The sequence below is a fragment of the Canis lupus genome, chromosome 14, assembly GCF_048164855.1.
Source record: "Canis lupus baileyi chromosome 14, mCanLup2.hap1, whole genome shotgun sequence".
NCBI classification, from domain to species: domain Eukaryota; kingdom Metazoa; phylum Chordata; class Mammalia; order Carnivora; family Canidae; genus Canis; species Canis lupus.
In genome coordinates, this window is record NC_132851.1 from 59,957,658 (window position 1) to 59,979,564 (window position 21,907).

Sequence of the window (21,907 nt, forward strand, 5' to 3'; positions counted from 1 at the left end):
TTAAGAATTCAGTTTAACCTATAACATTTGATATGCCTATTAGACATTCAAGAAAAGGTTAGATATAGAGAAAGCCAAAGGAAAGGCTGGGGATGGACATATAATGTGGAAATCATTGGCAGAGACATGGTATTTAAGGCAACAGAATTGAATGAGACAACCTAAGAGAGAGTCCAGGAAGAGATCTATAGCTGAATTCTGGCTCTACACATCTAGAGACTTGTTTCAGGGGGAGAAGTTATCAAAGAGGCTGAGGAAAGGCTAGTAGAACTGTAGAGAGAAAATTCGGAAAGTGTGGTTCCATTCCTTCAGTAGAACTGTATTTATATTCCATGTTATATTCTGCTGAGAGCTTAAGTAGGAAGAGGACAGAGAATGGGTCACTGGACTTGACAAGATGGAGATCAATAGCTATGTCCAGTTTTAGTGGGATTTTAGTGAAGACAAAAGACTAATTGGAATGGGGTAGAGAAACAATTAGAAATTAGGAACTGAAGAAAGCAAGTAGAGACAATTCCTTCAGGACTTTTGCTTTAAAAGAGATTAGAGAATGTGGCAGCCACTGAAGAAGGACAATGGGTCAAGGAAGAATTTCCTTAGTGGAAGATAATAGCAAGTCTGTGTGCTGATGAGAATTATCCAGGAAAGGAGAAAGTGATTAAGGCAGGAGAGAAAAAGGGGGAATAACTACCAGAGCAGACGCTTTAAGTAGACAATAGAGATGAAATCCTGTGACTAAGCAGAGAGATTGGCCCATGCAATAGCAAAGAGAATTCCCTGAATCTAAGGAAAACCAAGGTGTGAGTTCATAGGTAGGTATATTTTGGAAATTTGTGGGGGAGTATGGAGTGGTTCTGAGTAAAGAGAGAGAGGATGGAATTGGAGGTTTGAAGAAAGAATAAATGTGATATAATTATCACAGTGAATGAGAAAGTAAATTTTTATTTTATGATACAACAAAAGTAAGTTTCTCTTGGAACCAAATTCTCATTGGTAACATTGTTTGCATGGATAATTATTTCAAATAATGCCATTTATAATAAAGCCTAAAATTTCCAGAAAATAAAACCCTGATATTACTCAAATAAGTAAGAGTATTCCCTTCTCACAAAACTAATACTATGCTAATGAAATTTTGCTAACAAAGTCCAAGTTGCTCATTACATCCTATTAAGAAAGACATTTTTAAGTCTAATACTCTCTCTTTTTATTAAGGAACTAAAACTAAAACCCTATTAAACCATGGTAACTTCTTATTTTGGATAACAAAAGTTCTGATTTTTCAAGCAAGAAGCAATTTCTTCATAGAAAATGAGGTTGGCACAATGAGATACCACCTCACACCAGTGAGAATGGGAAAAATTAACAAGGCAGGAAACCACAAATGTTGGAGAGGATGCGGAGAAAGGGGAACCCTCCTGCCCTGTTGGTGGGAATGTGAACTGGTGCAGCCACTCTGGAAAACTGTGTGGAGGTTCCTCAAAGAGTTAAAAATAGACCTGCCCTACGACCCAGCAATTGCACTGCTGGGGATTTACCCCAAAGATACAGATGCAATGAAACGCAGGGACACCTGCACCCCGATGTTTCTAGCAGCAATGGCCACAATAGCCAAGCTGTGGAAGGAGCCTCAGTGTCCATGGAAAGATGAGTGGATAAAGAAGATGTGGTCTATGTATACAATGGACTATTCCTCAGCCATTAGAAACGACAAATACCCACCATTTGCTTCAACGTGGATGGAACTGGAGGGTATTATGCTGAGTGAAATCAGTCAATCAGAGAAGGACAAACATTATATGGTCTCATTCATTTGGGGAATATAAAAAATAGTGAAAGGGAATAAAGGGGAAAAGAGAAAAAAATAAATGGGAAATATCAGAAAGAGAGACAGAACATGAAAGACTCCTAACTTGGGAAATGAACTAGGGGCGGTGGAAGGGGAGGTGGGCGGGGGGTGGGGGTGACTGGGTGACGGGCACTGAGGGGGGCACTTGACGGGATGAGCACTGGGTGTTATTCTGTATGTTGACAAATTGAACACCAATAAAAAATAAATTTATTAATAAAAAAAAGAAAATGAGGTTGGTAATGAAAGATCTCAAAGTTGAAAAATAACTTCTCACCATATCCTAACATGATCACGTGAAAGAACATGGATGGAAAGTGGCAAGTCCCACCTTTATTTCTCAGGACAAGCATTTAAAGATCAAACTACAAATTGGAGGACAACCAGGCTAACACCTCTGCTGCACCCAGTAAGAGTCACTAACCTGGTCCTTTCCCTCAGAACACTGAGGATTATCAGGGTAGCACTCCTCTGTTGAGGATCTAGAAAATGTGACTCCGACAGTACTAGTGATGGTGACAGTAGTGGTAGCGGTAGTTGTAGTAGTAGAGGTAGCGAAACCACTTATCAGGTAATAAATACTTTCTCTGTGCCAGCCATTGTGTTAGGGACCCTGCTAATAAAGAGTAAAGAGCAAGACTTAGCTTTGGATACCTATCTATCTAACTCCAAAATATTCTTTGGGGTGCATAAATAATGGTCTAGAGAAAAGGTTACAATGTCACATACTAAGAAAGTCACGGAAATAATAATGAGTGAAGCAGACTGCACATCATTTGTAATGCATATATTGAATGAGTAATGAAAGCTCTGATAAATCAAAGAAAGGGTACAGTTAATATTCAGTTCCACCCAAGTGCTATCATTTAGAAATGTGAGCCCAATGTGGCCAAACATACCAATTTTTCAAGAAAAAAAAATGTATAGTATTAGGTGAATTTCTCTAATGTCTGTAGTTTCAGATTAATTTTTTAAATGAATACATAATGCCTTGTGAGTCAAACATAATATGTCTGGAACAGGATTTTTCTGAATCAAAAGAATTTGTTCTTCTAAATGTCAATCTGTTCTTGATTAGCTCTGTAGAATTATAAGCCTAAAGCAAGAACCTTTCAAATCTACTTGGTGCACACTGATGGAATGAAGGGAAAAGGAAAAGGGGCTTGGCAAGAAGCATCCCTTATGTTAAACCCGGGGTAAAAAGCAAAACCACTGATTAGACCTCAGTGGGTAGACAACACTACTAGTCACCCAGCATCAATATCAACAAACTTAGCTAAAAAAACAGACAGTATCAGTCCAGCACTAATAAGACTGAAGCATAGTGAACACTGGAGCAGTAATTTGGGGAGTTGAAAGACTTTTCATATTTATCCTTAAAGGACATTGCCCATGAGAAGGGAAAAAGTTTCAAGAGTAGATCAATCAAATCACATGAAGATTTGACAGCTTTGAATATGGCCCCAGAAATTAGTAGTAGAAATTGACAATTGGGTTGTTACCTTTTGAGTTAAAACAATCAGGCTGAGATAGGGGAGGAGCAAGACGGCGGAAGAGCAGGGTCCCCAAATCACCTGTCTCCACCAAATTACCTAGAAAACCTTCCAATCATCCTGAAAATCTATCAATTCGGCCTGAGATTTAAAGAGAGACCAGTGGAACGCTACAGTGAGAAGAGTTCGCGCTTCTATCAAGGTAGGAAGACGGGGAAAAAGAAGTAAAGAAACAAAGGCCTCCAGGGGGAGGGGCCCGCGAGGAGCCGGGCTGAGGCCGGGGCGAGTGTCCCCAGGACAGGAGAGCCCCGTCCCGGAGGAGCAGGAGCTGCACCGACCTTCCCGGGGGAAAGGGGCTCGCGGGGAGGTGGAGCAGGACCCAGGGGGGCGGGGATGCCCTCGGGCTCCCGGGGACACTAACAGACACCTGCGCCCCAGGAGAGCGCCCCGAGCTCCCTAAGGGCTGCAGCGCCACGGCGGGACCCGGAGCAGCTCGGGGGGGCTCGGGCGGCGGCTCCGCGGAGGGGGCTGCGGGGCGGGAGCAGCTCGGGGGGCTCGGGGGCGGCTCGGTGGAGGGGGCTGCGCAGCCCCAGGAGCGCTAATGAAACAGCGCAGGCCCCAGAGCACTGGTCGCCCGGACACAGCCCAGGATCCGGCCTCCCCCGGGACAGGCAGAGGCCGGGAGGGCCCAGGACAGCGAGGACGCTCCTGCCCCAGCTGAGCAGATCAGCGGCCCCGCCCGGAGCCTCCAGGCCCTGCAGACGGAGAGCTCCGGAGCTGACTCCAGGGCTCCAGAGCTGCCCCGCCACTGGGGCTGTTCCTCCTGCGGCCTCACGGGGTAAACAACCCCCACTGAGCCCTGCACCAGGCAGGGGCACAGCAGCTCCCCCAACTGCTAACACCTGAAAATCAGCACAACAGGCCCCTCCCCCAGAACACCAGCTAGACGGACAACTTCCAGGAGAAGCCAAGGGACTTAAAGTACACAGAATCAGAAGATACTCCCCGGTGGTTCTTTTTTTGTTTGTTTGTTTTTGTTTTTGTTTTGTTTTGCTTTTTGATTTGTTTCCTTCCCCCACCCCCTTTTTTTCTCCTTTCTTTTTCTTTCTCTTTTTCTTCTTTTTTTTTTTTTTTCGTTTTTTTTTTTTCTTTTTCTTCCCCTTTTTTTTTTCTCTTTCTCTTTTCTTTCCTTCTTTCTCTCCTCTCTTTTTCTCTTTTTCCCAATACAACTTGCTTTTGGCCACTCTGCACTGAGCAAAATGACTAGAAGGAAAACCTCACCTCAAAAGAAAGAATCAGAAACAGTCCTCTCTCCCACAGAGTTACAAAATCTGGATTACAATTCAATGTCAGAAAGCCAATTCAGAAGCACTATTATACAGCTACTGGTGGCTCTAGAAAAAAGCATAAAGGACTCAAGAGACTTCATGACTGCAGAATTTAGAGCTAATCAGGCAGAAATTAAAAATCAATTGAATGAGATGCAATCCAAACTAGAAGTCCTAACGACGAGGGTTAACGAGGTGGAAGAACGAGTGAGTGACCTAGAAGACAAGTTGATAGCAAAGAGGGAAACTGAGGAAAAAAGAGACAAACAATTAAAAGACCATGAAGATAGATTAAGGGAAATAAACGACAGCCTGAGGAAGAAAAACCTACGTTTAATTGGGGTTCCCGAGGGCGCCGAAAGGGACAGAGGGCCAGAATATGTATTTGAACAAATTCTAGCTGAAAACTTTCCTAATCTGGGAAGGGAAACAGACATTCAGATCCAGGAAATAGAGAGATCCCCCCCCTAAAATCAATAAAAACCGTTCAACACCTCGACATTTAATTGTGAAGCTTGCAAATTCCAAAGATAAGGAGAAGATCCTTAAAGCAGCAAGAGACAAGAAATCCCTGACTTTTATGGGGAGGAGTATTAGGGTAACAGCAGACCTCTCCACAGAGACCTGGCAGGCCAGAAAGGGCTGGCAGGATATATTCAGGGTCCTAAATGAGAAGAACATGCAACCAAGAATACTTTATCCAGCAAGGCTCTCATTCAAAATGGAAGGAGAGATAAAGAGCTTCCAAGACAGGCAGCAACTAAAAGAATATGTGACCTCCAAACCAGCTCTGCAAGAAATTTTAAGGGGGACTCTTAAAATTCCCCTTTAAGAAGAAGTTCAGTGGAACAGTCCACAAAAACAAAGACTGAATAGATATCATGATGACACTAAACTCATATCTCTCAATAGTAACTCTGAATGTGAACGGGCTTAATGACCCCATCAAAAGGCGCAGGGTTTCAGACTGGATAAAAAAGCAGGACCCATCTATTTGCTGTCTACAAGAGACTCATTTTAGACAGAAGGACACCTACAGCCTGAAAATAAAAGGTTGGAGAACCATTTACCATTCGAATGGTCCTCAAAAGAAAGCAGGGGTAGCCATCCTTATATCAGATAAACTAAAATTTACCCCAAAGACTGTAGTGAGAGATGAAGAGGGACACTATATCATACTTAAAGGATCTATTCAACGAGAGGACTTAACAATACTCAATATATATGGCCCGAATGTGGGAGCTGCCAAATATATAAATCAATTATTAACCAAAGTGAAGAAATACTTAGATAATAATACACTTATACTTGGTGACTTCAATCTAGCTCTTTCTATACTCGATAGGTCTTCTAAGCACAACATCTCCAAAGAAACGAGAGCTTTAAATGATACACTGGACCAGATGGATTTCACAGATATCTACAGAACTTTACATCCAAACTCAACTGAATACACATTCTTCTCAAGCGCACATGGAACTTTCTCCAGAATAGACCACATATTGGGTCACAAATCGGGTCTTAACCGATACCAAAAGATTGGGATTGTCCCCTGCATATTCTCGGACCATAATGCCTTGAAATTAGAACTAAATCACAACAAGAAGTTTGGAAGGACCTCATACACGTGGAGGTTAAGGACCATCCTGCTAAAAGATAAAAGGGTCAACCAGGAAATTAAGGAAGAATTAAAAAGATTCATGGAAACTAATGATAATGAAGATACAACCATTCAAAATCTTTGGGATGCAGCAAAAGCAGTCCTAAGGGGGAAATACATCGCAATACAAGCATCCATTCAAAAACTGGAAAGAACTCAAATACAAAAGCTAACCTTACACATAAAGGAGCTAGAGAAAAAACAGCAAATAGATCCTACACCCAACAGAAGAAGGGAGTTAATAAAGATTCGAGCAGAACTCAACGAAATCGAGACCAGAAGAACTGTGGAACAGATCAACAGAACCAGGAGTTGGTTCTTTGAAAGAATTAACAAGATAGATAAACCATTAGCCAGCCTTATTAAAAAGAAGAGAGAGAAGACTCAAATTAATAAAATCATGAATGAGAAAGGAGAGATCACTACCAACACCAAGGAAATACAAACGATTTTAAAAACATATTATGAACAGCTATACGCCAATAAATTAGGCAATCTAGAAGAAATGGACGCATTCCTGGAAAGCCACAAACTACCAAAACTGGAACAGGAAGAAATAGAAAATCTGAACAGGCCAATAACCAGGGAGGAAACCAGGGCCAGATGGCTTCCCAGGGGAATTTTATCAAACTTTTAAAGAAGAAACCGTACCTATTCTACTAAAGCTGTTTGGAAACATAGAAAGAGATGGAGTACTTCCAAATTCGTTCTATGAAGCCAGCATCACCTTAATTCCAAAGCCAGACAAAGACCCCACCAAAAAGGAGAATTACAGACCAATATCCCTGATGAACATGGATGCAAAAATTCTAAACAAGATACTGGCCAATAGGATCCAACAATACATTAAGAAAATTATTCACCATGACCAAGTAGGATTTATCCCTGGGACACAAGGCTGGTTCAACACCCGTAAAACAATCAATGTGATTCATCATATCAGCAAGAGAAAAACCAAGAACCATATGATCCTCTCATTGGATGCAGAGAAAGCATTTGACAAAATACAGCATCCATTTCTGATCAAAACTCTTCAGAGTGTAGGGATAGAGGGAACATTCCTCGACATCTTAAAAGCCATCTATGAAAAGCCCACAGCAAATATCATTCTCAATGGGGAAGCACTAGGAGCCTTTCCCCTAAGATCAGGAACAAGACAGGGATGTCCACTCTCACCACTGCTGTTCAACATAGTACTGGAAGTCCTAGCCTCAGCAATCAGACAACAAAAAGACATTAAAGGCATTCAAATTGGCAAAGAAGAAGTCAAACTCTCCCTCTTCGCCGATGACATGATACTCTACATAGAAAACCCAAAAGTCTCCACCCCAAGATTGCTAGAACTCATACAGCAATTCGGTAGCGTGGCAGGATACAAAGTCAATGCCCAGAAGTCAGTGACATTTCTATACACTAACAATGAGACTGAAGAAAGAGAAATTAAGGAGTCAATCCCATTTACAATTGCACCCAAAAGCATAAGATACCTAGGAATAAACCTCACCAAAGAGGTAAAGGATCTATACCCTCAAAACTATAGAACACTTCTGAAAGAAATTGAGGAAGACACAAAGAGATGGAAAAATATTCCATGCTCATGGATTGGCAGAATTAATATTGTGAAAATGTCAATGTTCCCCAGGGCAATATACACGTTTAATGCAATCCCTATCAAAATACCATGGACTTTCTTCAGAGAGTTAGAACAAATTATTTTAAGATTTGTGTGGAATCAGAAAAGACCCCGAATAGCCAGGGGAATTTTAAAAAAGAAAACCATATCTGGGGGCATCACAATGCCAGATTTCAGGTTGTACTACAAAGCTGTGGTCATCAAGACAGTGTGGCACTGGCACAAAAACAGACACATAGATCAGTGGAACAGAATAGAGAATCCAGAAGTGGACCCTGAACTTTATGGGCAACTAATATTCGATAAAGGAGGAAAGACTATCCATTGGAAGAAAGACAGTCTCTTCAATAAATGGTGCTGGGAAAATTGGACATCCACATGCAGAAGAATGAAACTAGACCACTCTCTTTCAGCAGACACAAAGATAAACTCAAAAGGGATGAAAGATCTAAATGTGAGACAAGATTCCATCAAAATCCTAGAGAAGAACACAGGCAACACCCTTTTTGAACTCGGCCATAGTAACTTCTTGCAAGATACATCCACGAAGGCAAAAGAAACAAAAGCAAAAATGAACTATTGGGACTTCATCAAGATAAGAAGCTTTTGCACAGCAAAGGATACAGTCAACAAAACTCAAAGACAACCTATAGAATGGGAGAAGATATTTGCAAATGACATATCAGATAAAGGGCTAGTTTCCAAGATCTATAAAGAACTTATTAAACTCAACAGCAAAGAAACAAACAATCCAATCATGAAATGGGCAAAAGACATGAACAGAAATCTCACAGAGGAAGACATAGACATGGCCAACATGCACATGAGAAAATGCTCTGCATCACTTGCCATCAGGGAAATACAAATCAAAACCACAATGAGAAAAAAAAAAAAAACCACAATGAGATACCACCTCACACCAGTGAGAATGGGGAAAATTAACAAGGCAGGAAACAACAAATGTTGGAGAGGATGCGGAGAAAAGGGAACCCTCTTACACTGTTGGTGGGAATGTGAACTGGTGCAGCCACTCTGGAAAACTGTGTGGAGGTTCCTCAAACAGTTAAAAATATACCTGCCCTACGACCCAGCAATTGCACTGTTGGGGATTTACCCCAAAGATACAAATGCAATGAAACGCCGGGACACCTGCACCCCGATGTTTCTAGCAGCAATGGCCACGATAGCCAAACTGTGGAAGGAGCCTCGGTGTCCAACGAAAGATGAATGGATAAAGAAGATGTGGTTTATGTATACAATGGAATATTACTCAGCTATTAGAAATGACAAATACCCACCATTTGCTTCAACGTGGATGGAACTGGAGGGTATTATGCTGAGTGAAGTAAGTCAGTCGGAGAAGGACAAACATTATATGTTCTCATTCATTTGGGGAATATAAATAATAGTGAAAGGGAATATAAGGGAAGGGAGAAGAAATGTGTGGGAAATATCAGAAAGGGAGACAGAACGTAAAGACTGCTAACTCTGGGAAACGAACTAGGGGTGGTAGAAGGGGAGGAGGGCGGGGGGTGGAAGTGAATGGGTGACGGGCACTGGGTGTTATTCTGTATGTTAGTAAATTGAACACCAATAAAAAATAAATTAAAAAAATAATAATAATAAAATAAAAACAAACAAACAAACAAACAAAAAAAAACCCAAAAACAATCAGGCTGAGAAGATTCCGGAGCAGTTGCCATTTGGAGACTTCATTAAGCACTCTAACACAGGAGGAAAGCCTGGGCTTTGAACCCAGGTAAATACCAGCTCATCATAGCTAACTTACAGGGTATTAGAGGGTTAGAAACAAATGTGGATAAAGCTCCTTGAATGGAGCTTGAACAGGCTAGCACTTGGCTAAGATTCAGTAAGTGGTGTAAGACAGGACTCCCGCAAAAAAGAAAGGAGACCATCCTGAGAAAGAAGAGAGGGATAAAAGTATTTCTTCTGACTCAAGACCTGAAATGATAAAGTCCTAATCATAGGCATAAAAAAGTCTAAGCACTATGATAAGGGAAAGCAACAGATTAGCTGATTAAAATGTTAACAGAGGTTAATACAAATTACCTGTTAACTACCCTCAGCTACAAACCGTTGGGCACTCCCAGAAAAAAATAAGACAAGAGACAGATACATTTTAAGTGGGCAAGATGGTCAAGAGGCAAGGTTTTTCCTCCAGGAATAGAAGATCTTAACCATTCTTTTTAAATATATATATATATATATATATATATATATATATATATATATATATATTTTTTTTTTTTTTTTTTTTTATTCATGAGAGACACACAGAGAGGCAGAGACACAGGCAAAGGGAGAAGCAGGCTCCCTGTGGGGAGCCTGATGCGGGACTTGATCCTGGGACTCCAGGATAATGCCCTGGGCCAAAGGCAGGTGCCAAACCACTGAGCCACCCAAGTGTTCCAATCTTAACCATTCTGGTTACACTATGAAGACACTAGGAGTTTGGGCTCAGTGTAGGGATAGAGAGAGGTTGAAAAACTAAAAGAAGACTAGTGGCCAATTTCTCACACTAATAATATTGTCCAAGGATAGTCAAATAATTGCTTTTGATAGCCATACTCAATAGATCAAGAGTACAAGAATCATCCAGGAATATTTCATCGTTTTTAAGGCTCTACCCCTAACAGACATGCTGAAAAATAATGGATATAGTCCTAGACTAAACATGAGGATACCTGGTTCTAGTCCTTAGTGACCACTCACTAGTCATGTAGCCTCAGACAACAGACTTAGCCTCTTGATCCTCAGTATTTCTTTCTTAAAAATGGAGAGAATTACACCTGCTTGACTTTCTTACACAGTTATTAATGAGGACTTTGTTAAATAATATATTCAATAACTCAGAAAACACAAAATCCTGTACCAGTCCTTTATTCTAACAGTTATATTCCTTTAAAATCAATTTTCTTTGATACTATCAGTCATACTTCATACATTTTCGTACATTCAAGGACTCTCCATTGTCTAGAAAAGAAAAAGCATCTTGAACAGAACTAGCTACATTTTTAGCTCCAACTTCTGAATTCTTCATCCTAGCAAAGTGCTTCATCTAGTGCTTTTGCTCACTCTGACTTCAGAGGAAAAAAATCCTTTAAGACAACTCAAGGTTTGTCTGCCCTCTCAGATAAACCCTATCCATAATGATCTCTTCTCATGTGAACTCCAACATCCTTTCCTATTGATATCATCAACTTGGTAATTAATACTATTCTAGTTTTCTACCATTGTTTTTAATGCTGTGGGCACATTTATCTCATATGGAATTAAAATCTTCCCTTGTCTATGTCTGATCTCAACCATACTACCCATAAATGGAGGCCAGCAGGGACTATGGCTTTGGCATATTTGCATTTCCTTCATCATTAGGTGGTAGAAGGCTCTGTTAAACAACTGAATCAATCTCCCCACTACTGCTGTGATCACTATACTGCTGTAAGTCTGCCTTGCACTGCAAGGCTCCCAGCCTTACAGTCACAACCCACTGCAGCTCAGCCGGGCCTTCCAAGTGCAAAAAATAATCAGTCACAGTCCCGTTCTGAGTCAGACTTACTCCAGGACTCACTTCACTCTTTACAGCCCCACCTGTATTATAGACACAGTTAATATGACAGGGTTATCCGTGATCATTGAGCTTGCTCGCACTACTTCTACCCTATACGGAGGACCTCTCAAGGCAGGAAATCTGGCTCGAGCAACAAATTTTGCCCTGCAATTCAACTTTTCTTGCCATCTCTTTCAATATTTTGCTGACACAGATGGTTGTCAAGAAGCAATCATTTATGGTCTTCTCTTTTCTCCTCCATGGGTAGAGTGGAGACAAGTGGCCTGCTAAGTTTTTAATGAAACTAAGCAGGTGAAACTAAGTAGGAAGTCCACGGGCACGTACTTCCTAGCCCTGTGATGTCCAATACCACCACCTGCTAGACACATGTGGCTGTTAAGTACTTGAAACATGGCAGTGCAAAATTCTGAACTTTTAATTTTATTTAATTTTATTTATTTTAATTCATTTTTAATGAATTCATATTTAAATTTAATTCACTTAAATGTATAAACCGAAGCAGAGTAAAATAGTTCCTCATTAAACATAACTTTATTGTTTTGCCAGGATGACTTTTCAGCCTTGAAAATTTAGCATTCAGGTTGAGATGTGCAACACCTATGGATCTTTTTTTTTTTTTAATTCTTTTTTTTTTATTTATTTATGATAGTCACACAGACAGAGAGAGGCAAAGACATAGGCAGAGGGAGAAGAGGGCTCCATGCACCGGGAGCCCGATGTGGGATTCAATCCCGGGTCTCCAGGATCGCACCCTGGACCAAAGGCAGGCGCCAAACCGCTGCACCACCCAGGGATCCCAACATCTATGGATCTTAAAGATGATACTAAGGGGGCAAAAAGCAAAATAGTTATTTAATAATTTCCTTATCAATTACATGTTAAAATCATACTTGAACATAGTAGAATACATAAAATATATAATAAAAATTAATTTCATCTCTTTCTTTTTCACTTTTTTAATGAGGTTACAGGAAAATTTAAAATTTGTGCCTTGCATTTTTTTCCATTGGACATAGTTGTTCTAGCCCAATACCTACTATGTTATAAAGTGTTAATCGCTAAGAATATTATGTACATTATCTAATTTCATGCTCACCACAGATTTTTGAGGTATCATCCCTATTTTATAGATGGTGAAAATGAGGTATAGCAAGATTAAATGACTTGTCCAATATCCACAGCTGGTAAGTGATAAAGCCCAAGATTCATACTTAGACCAGACTCATACCAGAGCCCACACTGAATAATTGATTGGGATACTTACCTCCCTTGATTTATAAAAATATCAATCAAATATGCTCAGAAATTTATTTTTGGAATACAGTTTAAGTCATCTAGCCAATTATAAACATTGAAAAATTCAGGCAGAAGATAAGCAAAATTCATTCTCATTTATTTCCAAAACAGAACCCAAACTGGGCCTGCCAAGTATGGTAATGGCAAAATAGGGAGACAACTGATAGGATCACAGAGGAACCAAAACTCAAATTAGGCATTGGTTTAAATATTTCCCAAAGTATTGTGTCACAAAATATATTTAAACAATGAATACAAATTATTCATTTTTCACAGTTTCTTCATTTCATCCCTGAAGGAATTTTTTTCAAGCAATTCAAAGTCTTGCTCAATTGGCCTTCATCAAAATAATAGAGAGAGTATGGGAATACTTTTTGAAGGTGAAGAATTGCTCCACAGGAGGCTAATTATTTGAAACTTGAATTTATACTCACTGTACATTAATTTCTGCACCTTATCAAGCTCTCAAATTGCCTTTAGAAAATAATAGTGACAGTGAAATCCAACCAGATTCCCTGATGCAGCTTTAGAGACCTATTAGCATCTCAAAGTAGAATATGATTCTGTCTCCCATTTTGTAAATCTAAATAGTTTGTACAACTATTAAAAGGTAGGAGGAAGACTAACAAATGAGATTGGCTGTATAATTCATCATGCTCTTGGATGTGCTGATTCTCCAGGTTTATTTCCTGAGTAAATAATATACTATAGGGATCCCTGGGTGGCGCAGCGGTTTGGCGCCTGCCTTTGGCCCAGGGCGCGATCCTGGAGACCTGGGATTGAATCCCACGTTGGGCTCCCGGTGCATGGAGCCTACTTCTCTCTCTGCCTGTGTCTCTGCCTCTCTCTGTCTCTCTCTCTGTGACTATCATAAATAAATAAAAAAAATTAAAAAAATAATAATAATATACTATAGTAGTATAATAGTGCCTGAAACTCTCTATACCTGGGCTCTGTGAATTATTGGTCAGACCAACAAACTCAAAGAAACCTCTCTGAACTTTTTCCTCAACTACAAACACACACACACACACACACACAAACTTATTTTCTGTATATCTTTACACATTTATGTGCCTTTGCTTGTATAGGTTGCACTTTGCATTTGGATAAAAATACTTGTATGCAAATGAATCAGATGTAGCATTTGAAATCAGGTTACATGTCAGTTTTTACAGTGACAGCAAGTGAGACCAGATTCTCTTTGTCCATGCTAGCTCTATCCAGCTTGTAAAATAGAAGGAGCTGCTCCTAACTCTTTTGAGTGGATTGAAATCAATTCTCCTCTTGAAATCTGAAGTATACCTACCCAGATATCTTATCTGTGTCCCTTTCCAAAATGACCCTGCAGCTAACTAATGGTCAATTAAAGTGTAAGTTACACATTTAGTTCAGGTGCTTTCCCTCACGAGAATTATTTGCATTTTTATAAGAAACTCTTCAAGTATGAAAAGATTTATGTCACTTTGAAATAAATACATTACAGTATATGTTTCACAGAAAGGTATTGTGGAGAAAATACAGAAAGAGTTCACTTCATCAGATGCTGTCATTATGCCTGCAACCTTCTCACTGCGCCAGTCTTGGTCTTAGGAATACTGCATAGCTGGAGATCAACATGGAAGTTTTACCCTCCACCCAACTTTCCCTCCCAGGTTCCATCTTTCCCTCCTCCAACAAATATTTATGGAGAACACCAAATATTTATTACCTGTACCAGGCACATGTCAATGCATACCTTTTAGATGTGGGCTTAGGTGGCATGTATAAGCATAAGGAATAGTCGGTCGGCAAACGCTAAACCCTTTGGAAATAATGGCAGAGACAGAAAACTGGATGCCCAAACCTGTCCTGTTGGAGAAGGGACATAAAGCTGGAATCTTTCAGCTCTCTTTGAAGCCACTGCTGCTTGTTTTGCTCCCATAGCTTTCTCCAGCTGCTGTCACATCTGTCTGAGATCACAGTCAGCTTGGCTGCTTTAATACCCTGGTATCTGTTATGTTAACTCCTGCTGGAAGCTGGCATCTCCACTCTTCTATCAGCCCAGATCATCATCATTACCACCCAGGCTGACCCCAGTCCCAGCCAGCGGCTCTCATGTGGACTCCCTGTTCGAGGCGCACCTCAGGCAGCAGACAGTCACAAACTACTCCCCACGGCTGTGGGAAGAGGTGACGAGCTGCTAAGCTCAGTCATATTTTATCAAAGTCTTTGATCTCTGGTTTGATCTTTGCCAAGATCTGTGACACAAACAGGTCTCTACTCACATGGCAACTGGTGCTTACTAACTCAGTTCCCCCTTTTTACTTTGAGCACCCTACCGCCTATGTATTAATGCTGTCTAACAGGATCCAAGGTCAAAGTAAATAAAGTAAAAATAGGCACTTTGTGAGACAGAACATTTTTCCATTCATCCTCTTGGCTCATTTCAGAGCCCTGCGCTTGTGCGAGGGCTTTTATTTGTACTTGCCTGAAGGGCATCACTAGGTTATTTTCTGTCAGTTCCTTTTTGGCTAGAAATAGGTAAGTTCTAAGAGGAGCCATAAGGTAAAATAATTCTAACTGTGCTGCACGGTCATTCTATCAGATAAACATTTAACATGGTAAACACATATCGTGAGTAATTAACTTATACTTCAGCAAGAAATGTCAAAAATAGTCTCGCTGTTTTCTGCATATTTTCAACGGCTCTTCTTCAAAAACTGGCCTGGTTAAAAGGAAACTTGAATTGTGAACAAAAGAATTCTGAAAACCTAGGAAAAGTGAAAGACATCAGACATGTTGAACGAGATGAGAAAAAAGGAAATCATTTAGAGCTGGAACACCTGACAGGGTGAGGACCATGAACTTGATTCTTTAGGGAACGGGAAGCCCCTGTGGGATTTAAGAGTCAGAATGGAAATGCCAGAACCTCAGAAAGAATCATTGGAACAGTGGCAGTAGGCAGAAATGGAACAGATGGACTGCTTACAAGCAAAGTGTTTCCATGAAGAGAATCATTCAGGTAGAGACTAGGGCAGCAGTGGAGGCAGAGAAAAAAAAAAAGCTACAAATAGAAAGTGAAGCAGCAAGATTTGGCGATCGATGCAACAAGTAAAGGGCAAAGATATATAAAGCTATTGCTGAGGTTTGGGGTTTGGATGTCAGAAAGACTAAAACTCGAAGCTGCTGCTGCCTGTGAAATACTATTAAGGAGATAATTACAGCAGGACCGGCAGAAACAAGAAAAAAAATAACACCTTACTCAAGTTCCAAACATCACCAGACTGACCATCACCAGGCCTTAATGGGCACATCAGAAACAGACCAGGAGACATTCCGAATTCAAGAAATGTAGTTTCAAATACATGAGAAAAATACGACCAAAGTGCGACCAGAACAAGATCAAACAGCACGTCAGGCAATGACACTGGGCAGGAGAATGTAGGTTAAAGATTTAGTCACTGATTGACTCAGCTTCTCACTTTTTATTTTGCAGTAAAATATAAGCCATAAACAAGAATTAGAAAGAAGAGCAGCCTGGCGTTAAAGATGAGACTGGTCTAAAAGTTAAACCTAGGACTTAATGTCTACCTGTGGACCACCCTGATGTTATTTCACTTGGTTTTCTTTCTACCTCAATATCTGCTATTCCTCAGCCTTTACTCTTGGCTATTCCCTCAGCCCCAAATCTGAATTTTGGAGGGGCCCAGGACTTGGCTTGCAGATCTCTTTTCTATCTGCTCTCCCTCCCTAAGAGATCCTATCTTGTCCCAGGGCTTCCAATACCCTAGGTATGCAGATGATTCCCAAATTTCTTTCTGTAGTGCTGACCTCCTCATTCAGGGCCACACTTAGACTCCAACAGCCCAACAGCCCATGAAAATCCCTATGGAGATACCTTACAGGCATCTCCTAGTTATGTGTCCACAACAGAATTCTTAATTTTTTTTCTCAATCCATTTATTCTTTCTTCACTGCACCCATCTCAGCTTTCCAGCATCCCCAACACCCTAGATCATAAGCAAAACCTAGGGGGCAACCTCGTTCCTCTTTGCCTCACCTTGAGATTCAAAATAAATCATAACCAACCTTTCACTTGATGATACAGTTGACCAACAGAGAAGTTAGAGGCACCAGCCCCCCACACAGTTGAAAAGCCATGGATAACTTTCAACTCCCCCTAGATATAGCTACCAATAGCCTACTATTGACTGGAAGTCTTCCCGAGAACATAAATAGTTGACCAACACATATTTAGTTTGTTGTAGGTACTCTTACAGTAAACTAAGCCAGAGCAAAAAAAAAAAAAAAAGAAGAAAAGAAAATCATAAGGGAGAAAAATTACATTTACAGTCTTGTACTGCATTTATTTTAAAAAATATATTTATAAGTGGACTCACATAGTTCAAACCTGTTTTGTTCAAGGGTCATTTGTGATAAGCTATTAGTGATCTCCCTCTGCCAGAATGATATTTCAGAAATATACATCAGCTCTTATTCTCATGCCATGTATATGTGTATATATACTTGCCCTGTAAAATATGCAATAAATATAAGTGTAGATATAAATATATTTCCACAATAAAAAACAAACCATTCACCAAACCCCAAAAGGCCTCCGTGATCTGGCCCTTCCCACCTCTTCAACTTCATCTGGTTGCTTACTCCTTGCCAGAGACACAGGCCTTATTTCTGTTTCTCCTGCATGGCGAACTTCAGTCTTCACACTTGCTGTTCCACTGCTTAAATACTGTCTGCCTCATATATCTTTGTAAGCCTGGCTTCTCCTTTTCATTCAGGTCTCCATTTGTCACCTCCTCAAGTAGAATTCCTTAAACACCAACTCTCAAGTGGCTGATCCCCAACCATAGTCCCTCTACCAGATTCCACTATTTCTTCATCTTCTTGGCTCTCATCACTATCTAAAATCTTGCTTTCTTCCCCCCGCCCCCACTCTTAAATGTACGTTCCATGAGAAGAAGTTTCTTCTTGTGTTTCATATATTCACCACTCCATCTCCAGTACCTAAAAAAGGTACTGAGAACATAGCAGGTGCCCAATAAATATCTGTTATTTAATCAGTCTGGGTCTGTTTCTTCATTTGTAAAATAAAGGACTTTATTAGATGACCTTCAAATTTCTTTCCATCTCCATGATTTATTTTAAATAAAATGGAGTATGTAATAGGAAAAATTTAATGGACTCCCGGGTTAATACGATGTAGATATTTAATAGGTGGTTGCTAAACAAATAAAATGATTTCTAAGCTGTTCCTTTATATATATATGCAAAGATGCAATCACCAGAGCCTTTGACATACTGCTTCTCTGTGTGTAAAGGGACAGTTTGATTTGCTTCCCATTAATCTAATCTCTTCTACTTCTCCTGAGTAAATGCCACCTTGGACAAAATCTCACAAACACCAGACGATGAGAGCTGACTTCCAGCTGGTATGTACCAGTACTGCCATGTTCATGTTCTGATTGGTCCTTCCTGCCATATGGCTACTGAATATATTGACACTCACCCATCTCACTATTCTCCAATCCAAGGCTTTATTTAAGCATGTAAATACCCAGCACTTTCAAATAAGGATCTTGATTAAGGATTTTCAGTTAATATTTTAGGCAACAATGGATACTAAGCCAATTTACTATTCTAAACCAAGGGCCAGAAAGAGTACATGCAGAATGTTGGTCATATTTGTTTATAGCATACTCAACAATAAAAATCAACAAAGAGTCTTTCCTAAAAGTTTTTTGCGCGATTCTCATAGATTGTTTTGGAGCTTGTGGGTTTTATTTTTTGTTTTGTTTTGTTTTGCATTTTTCTGAATTGAATTTTGATGAGCCTGTTCTTTCTCTGAGAAATACTTTTCCCAGTTATTACACATTCAGTGGTGTAACGTGTATTTGTCGGAGCCACAGCTGAGAAACACTTGAGAAAGTGATTTAAAGATGTTATTGCTGCCATTTGTTTATGAATTTACTGAGGAAAGCCTGTACGTCATATGGATTGCTGCCATATCAAGGATTACTTTGTCTTTAAAAAGTTTAAATGCTGTAGCTGCATAATGGACCATTTTTTGTGATCCATTCTCAGTCTCCTTGAAAGATATTGGAAATAAATAAAATCTAATTAGAACAAAAAGATGGAGCAATACTTAGGCTCAGCTTTTTCAGTACAGCAATGAGTCAGCTTTATAATTATTTTAAAGTGTCAGAACAATTTGTCTTCATTTCATTACAATAACTTAACAATTAGTACTCATTGGCCACTTTCCACCTCTTTAAAATTTCATCATAAGTAAAAATCCTGCTTCATAATGAAATTTATACTTAAATTTCTGGATTTATTAAAATAAAACAAAAAATTGATACTTAATAGAAGCTGTTCATTTTTTTAAAATGAAGCTTAATGCTTTAAGTTCTCAACATTCTCTTTCTATTCAAGCCCTGAAAAATATTGAAAATATTTCAAAATCATGCATAATTCATGAGGGTTTTTTTTTAATGTTATTTCCTGGCGAATACAAATGACACAATGAAGAATAATACAATAATACAATAGGTTGTGAGTTTTTGGGAAAAGTACTTGTGCTCTATATCTCCCAGAGTACATGGTAAGTTGCATATGATAAGCGCTCAATATAAATGAAAGTATGAATTTCACAATACTCTTCTTTTGCTTGAGCAAGCAAAAATCAATGAGACTGTTTTAATTAGTTTTTTCCAGCCATGACATTCAAGAGACATTGGCCAAACAAATCCACTTCCCTAATAGGTATTCATATTCATGTTGCTGAAAATGTTGCTGTTTATAGGCAGCAACAACTTCAGAAACATCAGAAATAAATCACAGCAAAGCCAAAAACTCAGTTGCAGATTAGATTCATTAGTTGACAGTTTGATCTGAAAAAAAACTTTCCTTAGTTTAAAAAAAGTAATCTATCAGGAAGCCCTTGAATCGACCCATTTCCCCAGGATCTTCTGTAGTTTAAGTTAGTATCAAACTAGACTTATCAGACCTCTTCAGACAAGTGTTGACTCCCTGGCTCAAGAACAGAACCAACAGTTTCCTCTGTTGCGAAACATCAGCAGAAGCTATTCAAAGTGCTCATTTTAAATCTCAAATTAACAAAAAAAAAAAAAAGAAAGAAAGAAAGAAAGAAAAGAAAGGAAAACACCTATCTCTGAAGATAATGAAGTTCTGTTTGTTTTGTTTTATTTTGTTTTCACTAGTTTTGTTATTGCATCCTCATATAAAGCCTGTTTGGAGCATTTTGTTATCCTTAACCATTTGTATTAAGCCCACCGATCAAATAGGCAGCTCTAAAGCACGTAAAAAGAAATCTTTGGGGCAGCCCGGGTGGCCCAGTGGTTTAGCGCCGCCTTCAGCCCAGGGCGTGATCCTGGAGACCTGGGATCCAGTCCCAAGTCCGGCTCCCTTCATGGAGCCTGATTCTCCCTCTGCCTGTGATTCTGCCTCTCTGCCTCTCTCTGTGTGTCTCTCATGGATAAATAAATAAAATACTTTAAAAAAAAAAAAGAAATCTTTGGTCTCATATTTAAATGTTATTAAGGCGATAATGATAGGCGATATTAATTATCCCCAACAAGAAGAGCTCTGGAACACTCTGTGTTCAATTTCAAGCACCTCATTACTAGATATTTGCAGACTTCTATAAATAGCAGTCAGAAGGGCTGAAGGCTAACGTAATTCATTCACATGAAAAGGTCAAAAGAACATCAGGGAAGGCATACAATTAATCCTCATTAATCTGGCCTCAGATTATTCAAAATCAGAGCTTTGTGGAAGTCAGGGAAAACCTGGATTTTTACGTAGTCTAAGCATGAATGGTTTTACATTAAATGATGATCAAGGGTTACTGAGTATGGTTAGGACGGATGATTTTCAAAAGGCAAGATAGTCTATTCTGGGTAATTTGGGGAAAGAATAATAAATTAGTTGTGTCTTTGAATATTTATTCCTCCATTTTGCACATACAAAGAAAAAAATAAAAACAAAAACAAAAAACCTGCACTGTAATCACTTCACTCAGGGATGATTTGATGTCTAGAAAACTGGTTTAATGCTAAGCACATTCAAAATTGGCTAATGTATAAAACATAATGCTAAGATTTACATTTACAATAAGAAGATTTTCAAAATAATTGAAATAGATCATACACACACACATAATAAGAGGCTAGTATTCAAAATATATAAAGACTTCATACAACTCAATAGTAAAAAAAAAAAAAAAAAAAAAAAAAAAAAAACCTCACAAATAATCCAATTTAAAATAGGCAAAGGATCTGAATAGACATTTCTCCAAAGACATGCAAATAGTCAATAGGTCTATGAAAAGGTGCTCAAAGTCACTAATCATTAAAGAAATGCAAATCAAAACCACAATGAGATATCATCTCACACCTGCTAGGATGACTATTATCTAAAAAAACAAAGGTTAACAAATGTTAGCAAGGATATGGAGAAAAGAAAACCCCTATATACTATTGATGAGAATGTAATTCAGGGGAACTACTATGGGAAACAGTACGAAGGTTCCTCAAAAAATTAATAATAGAATTACCATCAGATCCAGCAATCCCACTTCTGAATATATATTTTGAATTGAAATCAGAATCTCAATTAAGTATCTGCACTTCCATGTTCATTGAAGCATTATTCATAATAAAGATGTAGAAACATCCTAAATGTCCATAAACAACACATGAAGAAAGAAAAGTGCTATATACATACAATGAAATATCATTCAGTCTTATAAAAGAAGGAAATCCTGCCATTGGCAACAACATGTATGGCCATTATGCTACTGCGAAGTAAATCAGAAACAGAAGACAAATACTGCATGATCCTACTTACATGTAGAATCTAAAATAGTCAAACACAGGCTCCCTGGGTGGCTCAGTGGTTTAGTCTTCGGCCCAGGGCGTAATCCTGGAGACCAGGGATCAAGTCCCACATCGGGCTCCCTACATGGAGCCTGTTTCTCCCTCTGCCTGTGTCTCTGCCTCTTTCTCTCTCTGTGTCTTTCATGAATAAATAAA